Genomic DNA, 13254 nt, shown 5'->3' on the forward strand with positions numbered 1-13254 from the left:
TTCGTATTAACCACCACTGAGATAATACGACAAGACATGTTTGCCACTCTGAACATAATTGCTTTTCTAGTGCGAAATAATTATTCCCAGTGCTCAACCATATGCAAGTATTGTGTTCACATGCTGCAACTGGGTATATTTGTCTTTTAGAGGATTAATCAACCTTCTGTCCTTCAAAAGCGTACACACCAATGTTCTCCCACTAGGGATCCGACTACTGTAGCACAACTTGCAAGATTGCTGACCTCTGTTTTTAACCATTCGGTATTCCTTTGCTTCGTTTGTCAACTGCCACAAAAGTACATGGGTACTGTCTATACCCACTGGGTCTAAATACCACTCCCGATGCCATGCACACTGTGTATGCCAAGGAATTTTTTCCTTTTCTGAGTTTTGGCACCCCAAGTCTGGTTAATGAACGCAGATGTGAAAGTTCCAGGATGTGGCAACAGTCCCTGAAATCCACATTGCCATTATTTGTAAAGGCTAATATTGATCAGCTTGTGGCACACCCGTTATGGCCCTGTCAGATATTCTTGGAACCAGGGAAGAAATAACAAGAAAATTGGAAAAAAGTTTCAGGAGAACTGGAAACCAGACTTGAGACCGCCAATTAAGAGTCACGAGAATCAAGTACACCATCTGACATCTTACCTTGACTGATACCTGAGGAATCGTGATGGAGGAAAGGCGGCAGCAATGTGACCCTTCCCCCAGTGATGCCCCCACCATCTCCAAAATTTTGGGAGAGGCTTTTAGAGGTCAAACTTTTTGTCTTGGCGCATCTGCCAGGATAGTTTAATGCCTTTCTTGGGATCATTTTGCAACTTGTCCGTAAGTGTAACCGTTTTGGTATCAAACTCTGGTGTGAGAGTGACTCCCTCTCCCCCCCACCCTCATTCATCCATATGAGAAAGCAAGAGTGTTCTGTGAGCTTTGCAGTTATGTATACTGGATGTTACATGAGGGCGTAAATGCTGTTTGGTGGCCTGTGCGTCATGAATTTTTTTCTTACAGAGTTTTATATAGCACCAACTTGACCCGAAGGTATCGGGTATCGGAGTGCTTTATATGAGCACCAGTTATGTTACACAAGGATACATTCATTTTTGTTAGGCACGGGGAGATTAAGTGATTTGCCAGGAATTTCAGGATGTTGAGCGTTGTTGCCGAGACTCGAACCCGGTTTCCCAGATTTGAGATCGACCACCCTAGCTGTTAGGCCACATCCTCTCCCCAATGAATTGATTCTTGGTGAGCAGTTACATATCAGTGTTGGGTGTGTGCCCAGTGAAGCTGTGCAGTCTTTGCAGTAGAGTAGAGACGCGTTCCGACCTCTTGGAAATCAACAACTCAGTCTGGAGCACAAGGGACATTCTGGGGGAACAACGGCTGACAAGGACAGCTGTCCTCTTAGTGGTGCAAAGACGTGAGCTTGTTTCTATGGGTTGCGGCAGTTGGTAGTGGAAAGCATTGGTAAACTCCAGGTTTGTGAGACCACTAAGGGGGCTGATAGTCGCAGAGGATGGATGAGCACCTTGGTGGTCTACAGGAAAATAGCAGGGTATCAGAAAGGTTTTTGAACTCTTTGTTCTCGTCACGCTGTTGCTGCCATGCGACATATTTTTCTCTCATTGAGAGTGTGGGAAAAGATTATCATTTTCACAGTGCTCTCTTTGGGATTACATTGTGCCGGGTCAGGCTTCAGTCTTGGCCAGGTTCCTTTGTCCAGGCAGCACTTTAAAGCAGATTTTCATCTCACGTTGGTTCTCTTGAAGCAGAGTATTGGATCTTATTTTCCTTAACTCGAAGTGAGAGCTACATCTGGAGTCTGGGCTTTGTTCCTGCTGGGTGAGAACTATTCTCCTGTGCTGGTGCCCAGCGCTCCACTGAGTCCAAAAGTGTGCATCTATCTCTACTTTTACAGAATACATGCCAGTAGTGAATTACAGATCAGTAAATTTAGAAAAAAAACTTGGTTTATTAAAATATGAAAGTGCAATGCTGAAAAATGAAAAATAATTGAATCAAGCAAAGTACGTAGAAATCAAGTGTTGTGATTGTTTTCAGAATCTAAGTAAGATACAACATTAAGCAAAATCTGAAAAACAAATCAAGTCCTAAAAGTGCAGCAAATCATTACAGAATCGGACAGCATCACTAGTAGAAGTGCAAAAAGTCTCTAGCTCACCCCCCAATTCGACTGTTTTATGTAGCCAATTTCACAATAAAAAATGACAAGTCTCATTTCAACATTTTAAAACATCATATGACCCTACCAGCCCAACACTGTCCTACTACATGGATTTTGATTTGCCCTTCTGACCATATGTTTTCTGGAGATGTCAGAACAAACTAGTTACATAACAAAAGAGAATAGTCATGTTTAAATGCACTTCAGTGTCCTAGCAGTAAGAGCCGTGGAAAGTAACAAAGGTTTTCCCCAAGTTCCCCAAGAACAAGGTTATACAAAACAATTGGTACACATTTTATTGCGTGCAGTGTCAATGAGAAATACAAACACATGATGATTTTTATAAAGTGAGCAGCCATGTTTATAAAGATGTAATCCAAGTCTAGTTGGCATTAGAACGTAGATTGTTGTAGAAGAGACTGATAGCTGCCAAGTTCTCAGATTACTTTTGTGTGGCATTTCTATGGTTTCCGTTGGTGTATGAGTGACGTTCTACTGTCAAATGTGTAATACTTCGAGTGACACTTACTTATGACTAAATCAAAGCAATCACACTTATATGAGTGCTTTTCTGTGAGTTTTCTGTTACACTATCCATATATATCGCATAACATTGATCATATACCTAAAAGAAGCCACCCTTATTGGTGTTGCCGATACTTATCAGCAGTGTCAGATCATTAAGTAATAACAATCATTTGGTTGGGATTAAGTAGAATTAAAAAAGTATACATTTTGAAAATATTAGTCTGTGAATTGAACATTACTTTGTTTCTGGAAGTGGGAGTGGTCATCCTTTATATTGGTTAAATATACTCCGGCCAACGTAAGTTACATTTTTAGTTGTTAGCAGCCTTTTAAACAAGTAGACAGGTAAGTAGGCACAGCTTAATTAATTAAGGTTTGACAGGGCCCTACTGGGAATTCAAACCTTTGGTAAGCAATTTATGTGGCTCTACTGCAAGTGCATACACTCATTGGGCTATCTGCTAAGTAGATGCCGGCTTGCATTTCTCCTCCTTCCTCCAGTATCCCTGCAGAGATTCGAACCTCTAGTCTCAAGTTTATGTACCTCTTCAGTAGGTGCATATACCTACTGGGCTATCTGCTGACGAGACACAGGGTCCACTTTCTCCTCTTTGCTCCAGTGAGTATCCCTGCAGACCATAGTGCAGAAAGCATGGCCCACTCTGCATTAGTAATAATACATGGAGGTACTGCCAGTGCTTCTGGCTCTCTGTGGCAGAAGTAGGTTATGCACCATATGGTGTGTGCTGGTGAGTTTTCATGCCCCTGACACACTGTTCCTGCAGACAGGTCTCTTCTGCAGCCTCGAATACTGATACTGTACATCAACCAAGCACCTCACGCACACATCCTTACATGATTATTGTATTGTAATTGCATTTATATATAATGCGAACTACCCCTGACGAGGCATCAAATGGTTCTGTGCTCTCTGAAGAGAGGCCATTGATTGGATCAGCATGTGCTCCGAGCTCCTTCATGAGCCACAAACAGGCACTGTAAGATGTTCTCACTGCCTTAATCATCATGAACACTTGCACATAACCTGAGCTTATCTAGGCATCTAAAGATAACTTGGTGCACAATCCCATCTGCAGCTCTAGCCCAAGCCTCGCCTCGCTGGCAGCAGAAAACCACTCAAATCAACTTCACATCTGGACGGGAAAGATAACAAGCATTGAAAATGCAATAGGCCAAGCCTTTTATTAAGTTAAAGCCATTTGCTTTGCTAATGGTATTATATAGCAAAGCAAATGGCTTTAACTTAATCAAAGGTGAGACCTATTGCATTTTTTATGCTTTTTTTTTTTTTACTGTGCTTGAATCTGTGGCTCAATGTCGTAGTTTTACAAGCATTAAAAGGCACAGGGTGTCCGATCTATGACCTGGAAGCTAGAACCGACAATTCATGTTAGGAACTTACAATTGTGTTTGTGTGTAACAGTCCCCTTATACAGGAGGGCACACACAAATCATGGCTAGGTACCCAAGGGCGACCAAACACAACCTAATGCCACTCAACCAGACAACTGAGGGAAGGAGGAAAGAGGCTGGTACACACACACACACACACACACACACACACACACACACAGACATCTGAGGGCAGGAGGAAAGAGGCAGGGACATGTATGTGTGTTTGCATGTATGTACTCATATTAGCTTATAACATGTATATATGTATGTATGTATGATATCATGTATGTCTGCTAGAGAGCAGCGGAGCACAGAAAAATACACGTGGTCCCAAGTCATCGCTCCAGTTCGTTGACAAGGCGCTTCTTGTGCTTAAAAGGTGCTGCTGGAGAGGGGGGTGGGACGGGAACTGGGTGACACCATCCTCGCGGGGGGCGCAGAGGAAGATGGGTGGGGGATGAGCCCCTGTTTTGTGGTGTAAGTATCTCATTACCGTCCTCTTTTACATCAACTCCCAAACTGAGTCAGAACCAGAGACAAATGCTGAGGAGAATAGTGTATGTAGGTGAATAGATTCTAATCCATCCTTAAACATGCATGAGGAGTAAAGTAATGTTATACGCGCATGCTCACACTGGCAAGTGGCTACAGATACTCCTTGCAGGATGCACGTGTTCCTGAGGCCCACGGAGCAATGCTCCTACAGACCGTGTAGACACAGTTCCCACGGCTGCTTCAAGCTACAGAAAGGTGCCCATGCAATGACCCGCCGGGGCAACAGTACTCGCGTTTCAGGATGCCCAGCAGCCTCTTGCCCACTCTCCGCCCCAGGCCCTCTCTCTCCTTGCCGTAGTAGCTGAAGTCCTCCTCCATCATCTCGCTCTTGGTCTTGCTCTCCAGGCGCCGGTCCCTGATCATGGGCTCCGCCGGGGCCATCTCCTGCTCCTTGGACTCCTTCTTATCACGCCTGAAGAGCCCCATGGCAGCTCCGGAGTGGTGTGCAGCACAGGGGAGGGCGTGCAGCGCCGGGAATGTTCTCAAGGGGTGCTCTGCCCAAGTGTGCAGCGCTGGGGACGGTGGACAGCGCTGTCTGCAGAGCGGGCCTGTCCCTTCAGCTTCCAGGGGGCAGCTCTGGGTGTAGCGCTGAGGCTTGTGTGCTGGCCAAGGCCTCGTCTGACTCTCTCTCACGGGAACGGTGGATACAGAGTGAAGGGCGCGTGGAGGAAGCAGAGGGGACACGGGGCCGGTTGGGCAGAGAAGAACGGCGAGGAAAGGAGCTTTTGAGGGCCAACAGGGTGCATGAGGGCAGCGCATGGGGCACTACGACCTCTTTATCATGCGCAAAGTGTGGAGGATGCCCAGGGGAGGGGTCGCAGGATCCTCTTGAGCCTCCAGCCCTAGCTCATTCCAGAAATATCCTGCTCAGACCGAGCTGATGAGCTCTAGCGCCTCAGCAGATGCTGGTGCTCAGGGTGTGCTCCCTGCACACGTCGCACCAAGCACCCCTCGGGTGACGCGGTCAATTAGGGCTGGGGTACTTGATGGTGTCAGGGCAGAAGGAGGGGGGGGGTTAGTCAACAGCAAACCAGAGGGCGTACCAAGCTTTCCGTTTAAAACCCGTGACGAGCGCATCTAAATAAAACCAGCTCGACCCAGGCAGCCCGCGCTCAGTGACAAAACAAGCAATGCCAACAACGCCTCCCGCTTTTTTTTTCTCTTTTAGAGCCGCCCCGTTGGACTGGCTCGCCTGGCTGGTTTCTTATCTTTATGGGGCCATGTGTTTGGCCCCATAAAGATCAAAAAAACTTTTACACCAGCAGTAAGTCGGGACAGCCAGTCCAACTGGGACGGCTCTAAAAGAGAAAAGTGTACGTCACTAGACGCTCTTTTCTATGGCTGGCCACCGTTTAGCATAAACGGTGACGCCAGCCAATGGAAAAGAGGGGCGGGGCTTAAAGCCCACTAGAGAAATCTCCTCAAATCATTTAATCTCGCCAGTGAGACTGCGCGTGTCTGCGCAGTCTTACGCCAGGCGAGACCTAAAAACGTACTGATATAATTAATTACAATATAATCCGTTTAGCTGGGTCCAGGTAGAATCATCACTTGTCCTTGACCTGGGTCTTACCTGCTAGAGGTAGCACAGCAAACGTGCTATTTGCATTTTAAATAACCCCAAAGAGTTACAGAACATCATAGAACAAAAGAGAGCTAGCAATTATGAGTGACTAACACATTTTAGTGTGGTGATGCGGACATCAGCATTAAAATGCATTGGTCTAACCTGTAATTCATGGTACCTGGCACAGCTGGTGACTGCAGAAAGCTGGTCCACGGAAAAGGTTCTTGCATTATGAACAGGGCTGAAAGGTTCTTAAAATCGGCCTTCTTCAGTATGTTTTACTATAATACCAATGTGTCCCTAGTGAAAGTTAAAGACCCACTCACAGATAAAACTAGCCTATTCACACTCATTGCAGTACCAACCCATTTAATGTCCACAGGCATAAAATAGGTTTTGTCTCAAGACCGTGACCTGCCACAATTTTAAGATCGTTGCCCTCTAGATAGTTCAGTAGTTTTTTGCTCATCATTTTCTGTTCATAAAGTTTCAAACACTAGTCATGTGACATGTTAGAGGTGCGTTCTTCAGGCCATTAATCGTCTTCTTGGATTAATTAAGACCACATCTTTAAAATAAATTAACATAGCATTTAGGGATGTTAGTGGCAGGTTTCATACAGATCTGAGAGCTTCCCAACTGAAGATTACAACTTTCAGCCTCCGAGATCTGTAAAATGGTACAATTTTTTCACTGCTAATTTGACTTTTGTAATCCCTTCTGTAAGAAATTAGGTTATTAGTTGCAACGTAATCTGCAATTTCCTTTTTACTGTGAAACAGATATCCTATTGTTGCACGGGACTCTCTCAGGGTAGCGAAACAGAGCAGTCCAAGACATACTCTGGGGAGGTGATGCGGGCTAATAACCCCAATTCACTGGTATGCAATGACAACACTCAATAAATCATTGACCAGTCAGCGCCTTTTTTCTTTTAGGAAGCAAATACTGTTATTTCACTCTTTCATCTCTCTCTCCCTCTCCTCCCTTTGTCCCAGTTGATGAGGACCCCAGGGCCTAAAGTTGGTTTGAGGAAGGCGCCTCAATCACACCCCCTCTCCATATGAATTCAATATAGAACGATGCGCCAAACACTGGGCCCTGGCCCATGCTGGGGGTGTTCTCAAGGATTCGGGCAGAGCGCCACTTCTTAAAAAAAAAGGGTCAAAGCTTCCAGTAGGCATATCTCTGGCCCGATAGGACTGATTTTGATGATCCTCTGCTTATTATACTTCTGGTTGTCAGCCCTAGGCACCAGGAGCATTTTGTCCAAGTCTCCTGGCATATAAAGCGGCGCTTCTCGTGAGCAGCTGGATTTTCTGGCTCCGTGCACTATATCTGTCCTATGCTTCGCCCATAGTGTTATATCCTGCTGAGTGGACATCTTGTACAGCACCTCCACAACCAACCTGCAAAACACCCTCCCTGCTGGCTTCCCTGGTCCTAGAGCTTCCTGGCTGCTTGAAGGGCACTGGTGTGTCAGCAGATTAAGGGCCAGTCCACAGAAGTCCTCGCTGAACCACCCAGGGTACCCAAGCAGGTCCCTTTCCCCAGCTGCTCCTCAGAGGCAATAAGGGTGGGGGGCCAGCACCACTGGCCCAGGAGAGACCATCCTGGTTTTGAGGGTCAGATGGAGTCAAAGTAACAAAGTCCATCCTTGCAGGACATCAGGTGACTTCTACTTCCAGCGGGGCATCCTTCTGCTGTTGTCGCTTTCAGGTCCAGAGTCTTGCCAACTGTCTCTCCATTGTGAGCAGATTTTTAAGTGGAGGTGGAAAGAAGCCAGGCACCCCTGGTCAATCCTAGGATGCAACATCATCACTTCACCCTTGTCCTAGCCATCCTGCACAGCATTCTAGGGCAATCCAAAATGGCAACTTCATGTTGTCTGTGGCAAGCACTTCCCAGAGAGCCTCAGCTTTGCCCCTTGATGACGAAGCTGCCTGACCCCTTCCCACCAAAACCTCCAAGACAAGCCCCTCCTGTGTTGGCTCTAGAGGTTTGGTCCTCCTCCTTTGTTCCAGTGGGCCTGGACTATCGCAGCCTAAAAGCGGTGTGACAAGCTAACAAATGCAGATTTTGTTCCCGCCACTTTATTTTCCCAGGAACTGGGTCAAGCACTGCTACTTGCTCTATTGTGCGGGGAGGGCTTTGATACCTCTGCTAGTTCTCACAGGTGACAGGTAAATATGGCAAAGTGCCATAAGATGTGCATGTGGAATATTGGAGACTGGAAGTTAATACTTTGGGTGCATGTTTTATCACAGACTGATATCTCACTGAATCTTTTAGGCCTAAGTAGAGTGAGACTATACTTCATTGCTGATTTTCCCCTATACTGCATGCACAATCTAAGGACCATAGGCCTTCAGTAAAGCACTATAGACCTACACTGTGAATGCCCACTCACATTATAAGCCCTACCCCAGGACAGCACCAATCTCTGAAGAGTCTCTTCTGCAACAGGCCACTCACACGTGCAACCCACAGATTCATGTGCTCGCAAGTAACGAGCCTAGAGCTTCTTACCCTCATTTCGCATCAGCAGCCTTATCTTAAAGGCTGTGACTTGAGGTTATCGTGCTCGGTCCAAGTACCATGAATTTAAAATGAGTGGAACTCTGGTTGTGAGACTCACTCACAGTAAAAGTCCAAAAATCATGTAGTCAAAAAGGTGGAACCCATTTGCCACCGTGTTTCAGCAGCAGAAAATGGTACTTTGCATCCATTGTATCCTTTTGATGTACTGTGAAGCTCTGAACAAGCTGTAATTATATTACCCTGATTAAGCACAACAATGCTGTCTTAATCTTTGGCACCCTGTGCTCTTGTTTGAACTTTCTTCATTTTTCTCAAGGTGCAACACTGTTCTGTGCTTTCTCCCCTCGTGCAGGCAGGTCACGAATATTTGATAGACTGTTGTGTTGGAAAAAACGCAGTATTGAGTTAGTTGTGCATGTTACAATGAAGCCTGCCTCAGATTCCGGTACAGATATATTTGGTTTAAAGAGTTAGCTTGGGATATTTTTGGGCTGCGTCCCTAAATCTACTGTTTTCCTTCCTTGGTGCAACGTCGAAACCGGTTTTAAAGATATTAACAATATGATCTGAAAGAAACACGTTAGTTAGATTCCTCACCTTAGAATAGCCCCAGGTGTCAGGCTGGATCCGGAAAGATTTTTCGTCAGCAATCCTCTTGCGCGTCGCTAGGCGTCGACTGCGGCTCCGCGTCCGTCGTCGGTGTCGTGATCGCCGGGATGACGTCGTCGGAGTACATAGACGCCGCCCTCGCGCCCTGACGTCAGTTCTTCTTTTTTCCGCGCCAGTAAGCGCCGATCCGGGAAGAGCATACTTTTTTAGTCACTTTTTGACTAAACTTTTTTGAACTCTTTTGGTTCTCTTGTCGACATCGACTCTGGTGCCGGTAGGGATGCCTGGCTTCAAGGCTTGTGACTCCTGTCACCGACTGATGTTGGTCACGGACCACTAGCGCCGGTGCCTCTATTGCCTTGGGACCGACCATGACGCCGAGTCATGCCTCGACTGCCGGGCCTTGACTTCGAAAGCTAGGCGGGAGCGGTCCTGCAAGCTACTCAAGTTCCGCTCTGTTCAAGGTCCCGGTCGAGGAGGAGGTCGAGGAACCGGTCGCGGAGCCGCAGACCCCACCGCTCGTCGGGGTCCAAGTCTTCGAAATCCGGTAAGTCGAAGCACAGCAAGAAGTCGAAGAGGGAACATCGCTCTTCTGACTCCCCTCCCGGGTGGGCGACTCGGCTGAGGGTTCGGGTGGCACCACCCGCGCGGCTCCGTCGGAGCCGCTGGGATCCCGTCTGTCCCCATACCCTCCGGTCCCTGGGACTGACGCGACTCCGGCGGAGGTCAGTGCCTTCCTCATGGCCATGAGGAACCTGGCTCCGCCGTCGACGCCTGCCGGCGCGCCTTTGGGCACCGCAGGCTCGACTGGGAGGCCTAGCGAGTTGGCGGCTCAGGCCCCGGCGCCGTCGTCGACTCCGTTCCCGACGCCGCAGGTCCCCGGGGGATCCAGGCCTGGATCACAGTCGGCGCCGGTCGACCTCACGACCCCTCCGCCGGCTCCGACTCCTCCGGTGCCCCCCCCCCCCCGGCGCCGTCCCTGGATGACGCCTTTCCCCAGTTTAGTCCCGGCCCGGTGTCGGAGTGGCGCTGTCCGGCGCCGCACCCGACGCCGATGGGTGGCAATTTCATCCTCTGCTCGGCTCCGATCATTCCACCTGTATACCAGGAATCGGATGGCGGTGACGACTGGGAGGGGTCTGAGGACCCTCTGGCCCGGCAAGGCCAGTTATCTCAGGACTGGGCAGACGAGCTGGGGGATGCCAGTGGTCCTGACACCTCCCCTGACACTGGCTTCATCTCTCCTCCGACCGTGGCTTTGGAGAAAGGTGCTGCATTTTCTGTGGTGCTGCGCAAGGCGGCCGAAGCCCTTGGGCTAGAACTGCCTGCTGTGGCTGTGAGGACGAACCTCCTCACCGAAGTGCTTCAACCGTCAGCAAGCTCCTTGGAGCCGCTGCTGCAGTTCAATGAAGCGCTCATTGACGTTCTGAAGGGCACCTGGTCCAAGCCCTCCACAGTGCCTCCTGTGGACCGGAACGTGGCCCGGCGCAACCGCCCTGCACCGGGCGACCCCAGTTTTCTGTCCCAACACCCCACGCCCGAGAGCCTGGTTATCCAGGCCTCTACCTCCCAGATCTCCACCTCCCAGACCTCCTTCCCGTCCGCTCCCCCGGATCGGGAATCCAAAAGGCTAGAATAGTTTGGGAAGAAGCTGTTCTCCTCTCTTAGTTTGGGGTTGCGGTCTATCCACACCGCGTGCCTTTTGGACCGTTACTCCCACTCCCTGTGGGATATGATGGAGGACGTGCTGCCCCAGTGCCCGGAGGAGGCCCGGACACGACTCGCTCAGGTTCTTGCTGAGGGGCGGGATGTGGCACGGCATGCAATCCAATGTGGACTGGACACAACGGACTCGCTAGGGCAGGGCAATGTCGACCACGGTGGCGCTTCGTCGCCACGTCTGGCTGCGTTCCACGAGTTTTTCCGGAAATGTCCTGAGCACCCTCATGGACATGCCCTTCGATGGCAGTCGCCTTTTTAGCGACAAAGCAGATAGTGCGGTGGAGCGCTTTAAGGACTCCAGGGCTACGGCCAAGTCCTTGGGCCTTTCGGCACGCAAACTTCCGCTTTTCGTCCCTTTTGTGGCCACGAAAGGGGCGCCCCCTCACGTCCAACTATCCACAGGCCACAGAACCAACCTCCACGCGGACGTGGATTCAGCCAAGGCGGTACAGGGGGACAACGTGGCGGTCCGTCCACATCTACCCCAGCAACATCCGCCTCAAAGCCTTCCTAGTCCGAGCTTTCAGGCCCATTCCACGCCAGTGGGAGGCAGTTCGCCATCACCTGCATCACTGGCGCACCATCACATCGGACAGGTGGGTGCTGCAAATCGTCCGAAGGGGCTACTCCCTCCCCTTCGAGGCGACCCCTCCAGCCATGCCACCGCTGTGCCACCGGATTTCGGGGGATCACTTGCAACTTCTACAGGAGGAAGTTACGGCCCTCTTGGCCAAGGGGGCCATCGAGCGCGTTCCTGGTCCAGAAGTAGGTCATGGTTGTTATTTTCACTACTTTCTGGTTCCCAAGAAGGGCAAAGGGGGCCTACGACCTATCTTGGACCTCAGGAGCGTCAACGCCTTCCTCCGGAAGGAGAAGTTCAAGATGCTCTCTGTAGCTCAGGTTCTGGCTGCCCTAGACCCTGGAGACTGGATGGTAGCGTTGGACTTGCAGAACGCTTATTTCCACATCCCCGTCCTGCCGGCCAACCGGCGTTACCTGCGGTTCACGGTGGGCCAGGAGCATTTTCAGTTTACCGTGCTCCCCTTCGGCCTCACCAGTGCCCCTCGTGTGTTCACGAAAGTGATGGCGGTCGCAGCTCATCTGCGCTGATTGGGGGTTCCAGTCTTCCCCTATCTCGACGATTGGTTGTTAAAGGCGGGCTCGCCCCAGGCAGTCGTCTCCCACCTCCAGACTATGGCCGACCTCTTGCATTTGCTGGGGTTCTCCATCAACGTGCCGAAGTCGCATCTGAGTCCCTCCCAGCAGCTCCTCTTCATCAGAGCGGTCTGGACTCAGCGCAGTTCTGGGCCTATCCTCCGGAACAGCGGGTCTGGGATATTCAGGCTCTGATTCCCATCTTTCGACCTCTATCCCGGGTTTCGGTCAGGTTGGTGCTACAGCTTCTAGGTCTGATGGCCTCCTGCATCCTGTTGGTGCATCACGCCAGATGGCGGATGCGGGCTCTGCAGTGGGAACTGAAGTTTCAGTGGGCCCAGCATCGGGGCAACCTGTCCGACCACGTCCTGATCTCAGAGGGCACTGCGAGACAGTTGCAGTGGTGGCTTACGGACCGCGATTGGGTCAGTGGCAGATCCCTCTCCCTACCCCAACCGGAGCACGTAGTGGTGACGGATGCGTCCCTCCTGTGATGGGGGGCCACATGGGAGAGACAGAGATCAGAGGCCTCTGGTCTCCGGCGGAGTCCCGGCTCCATATCAACCTTTTGGAGCTGAGGGCGATCCGACTTGCACTGAAGGCATTCCTTCCCTCTGTCCGGGGAAGTGTAGTGCAGGTGTTCACGGACAACACCACCGTCATGTGGTATTGCAACAAGCAAGGCGGGGTGGGGTCGTGGACCCTTTGTCAGGAGGCTCTGCACCTCTGGACATGGCTGGAACATCAGGGCATCACCCTGGTGGTTCAACATCTGAGGGGCTCTCTGAATGCCAGAGCAGACGAACTCAGCCGCCAGTGCATGATGGATCACGAATGGCGTCTACACTCGGACGTGGCGCAAGGCCTCTTTCGGCAGTGGGGAGAGCCTTGGTTAGATCTACTCGCCACCGAAGGGAACGCGCAATGTCAGCAGTTCTGCGTGTTGGAGTTTCCAAGGCGGCACTCG

The 13254-nt window shown here is 50.2% G+C and overlaps 1 protein-coding gene across 5 annotated transcripts in view; it reads left to right on the plus strand.

Annotated features, from left to right (window-relative positions):
• VPS54 (VPS54 subunit of GARP complex) overlaps window positions 1-13254 on the plus strand; it is a 541872-nt gene that overhangs the window by 78363 nt on the left and 450255 nt on the right. The gene's annotated exons all lie outside the window — the stretch shown is intronic.

This window comes from Triturus cristatus, chromosome 6 (assembly GCF_964204655.1).
Source record: "Triturus cristatus chromosome 6, aTriCri1.1, whole genome shotgun sequence".
NCBI classification, from domain to species: Eukaryota; Metazoa; Chordata; class Amphibia; order Caudata; family Salamandridae; genus Triturus; species Triturus cristatus.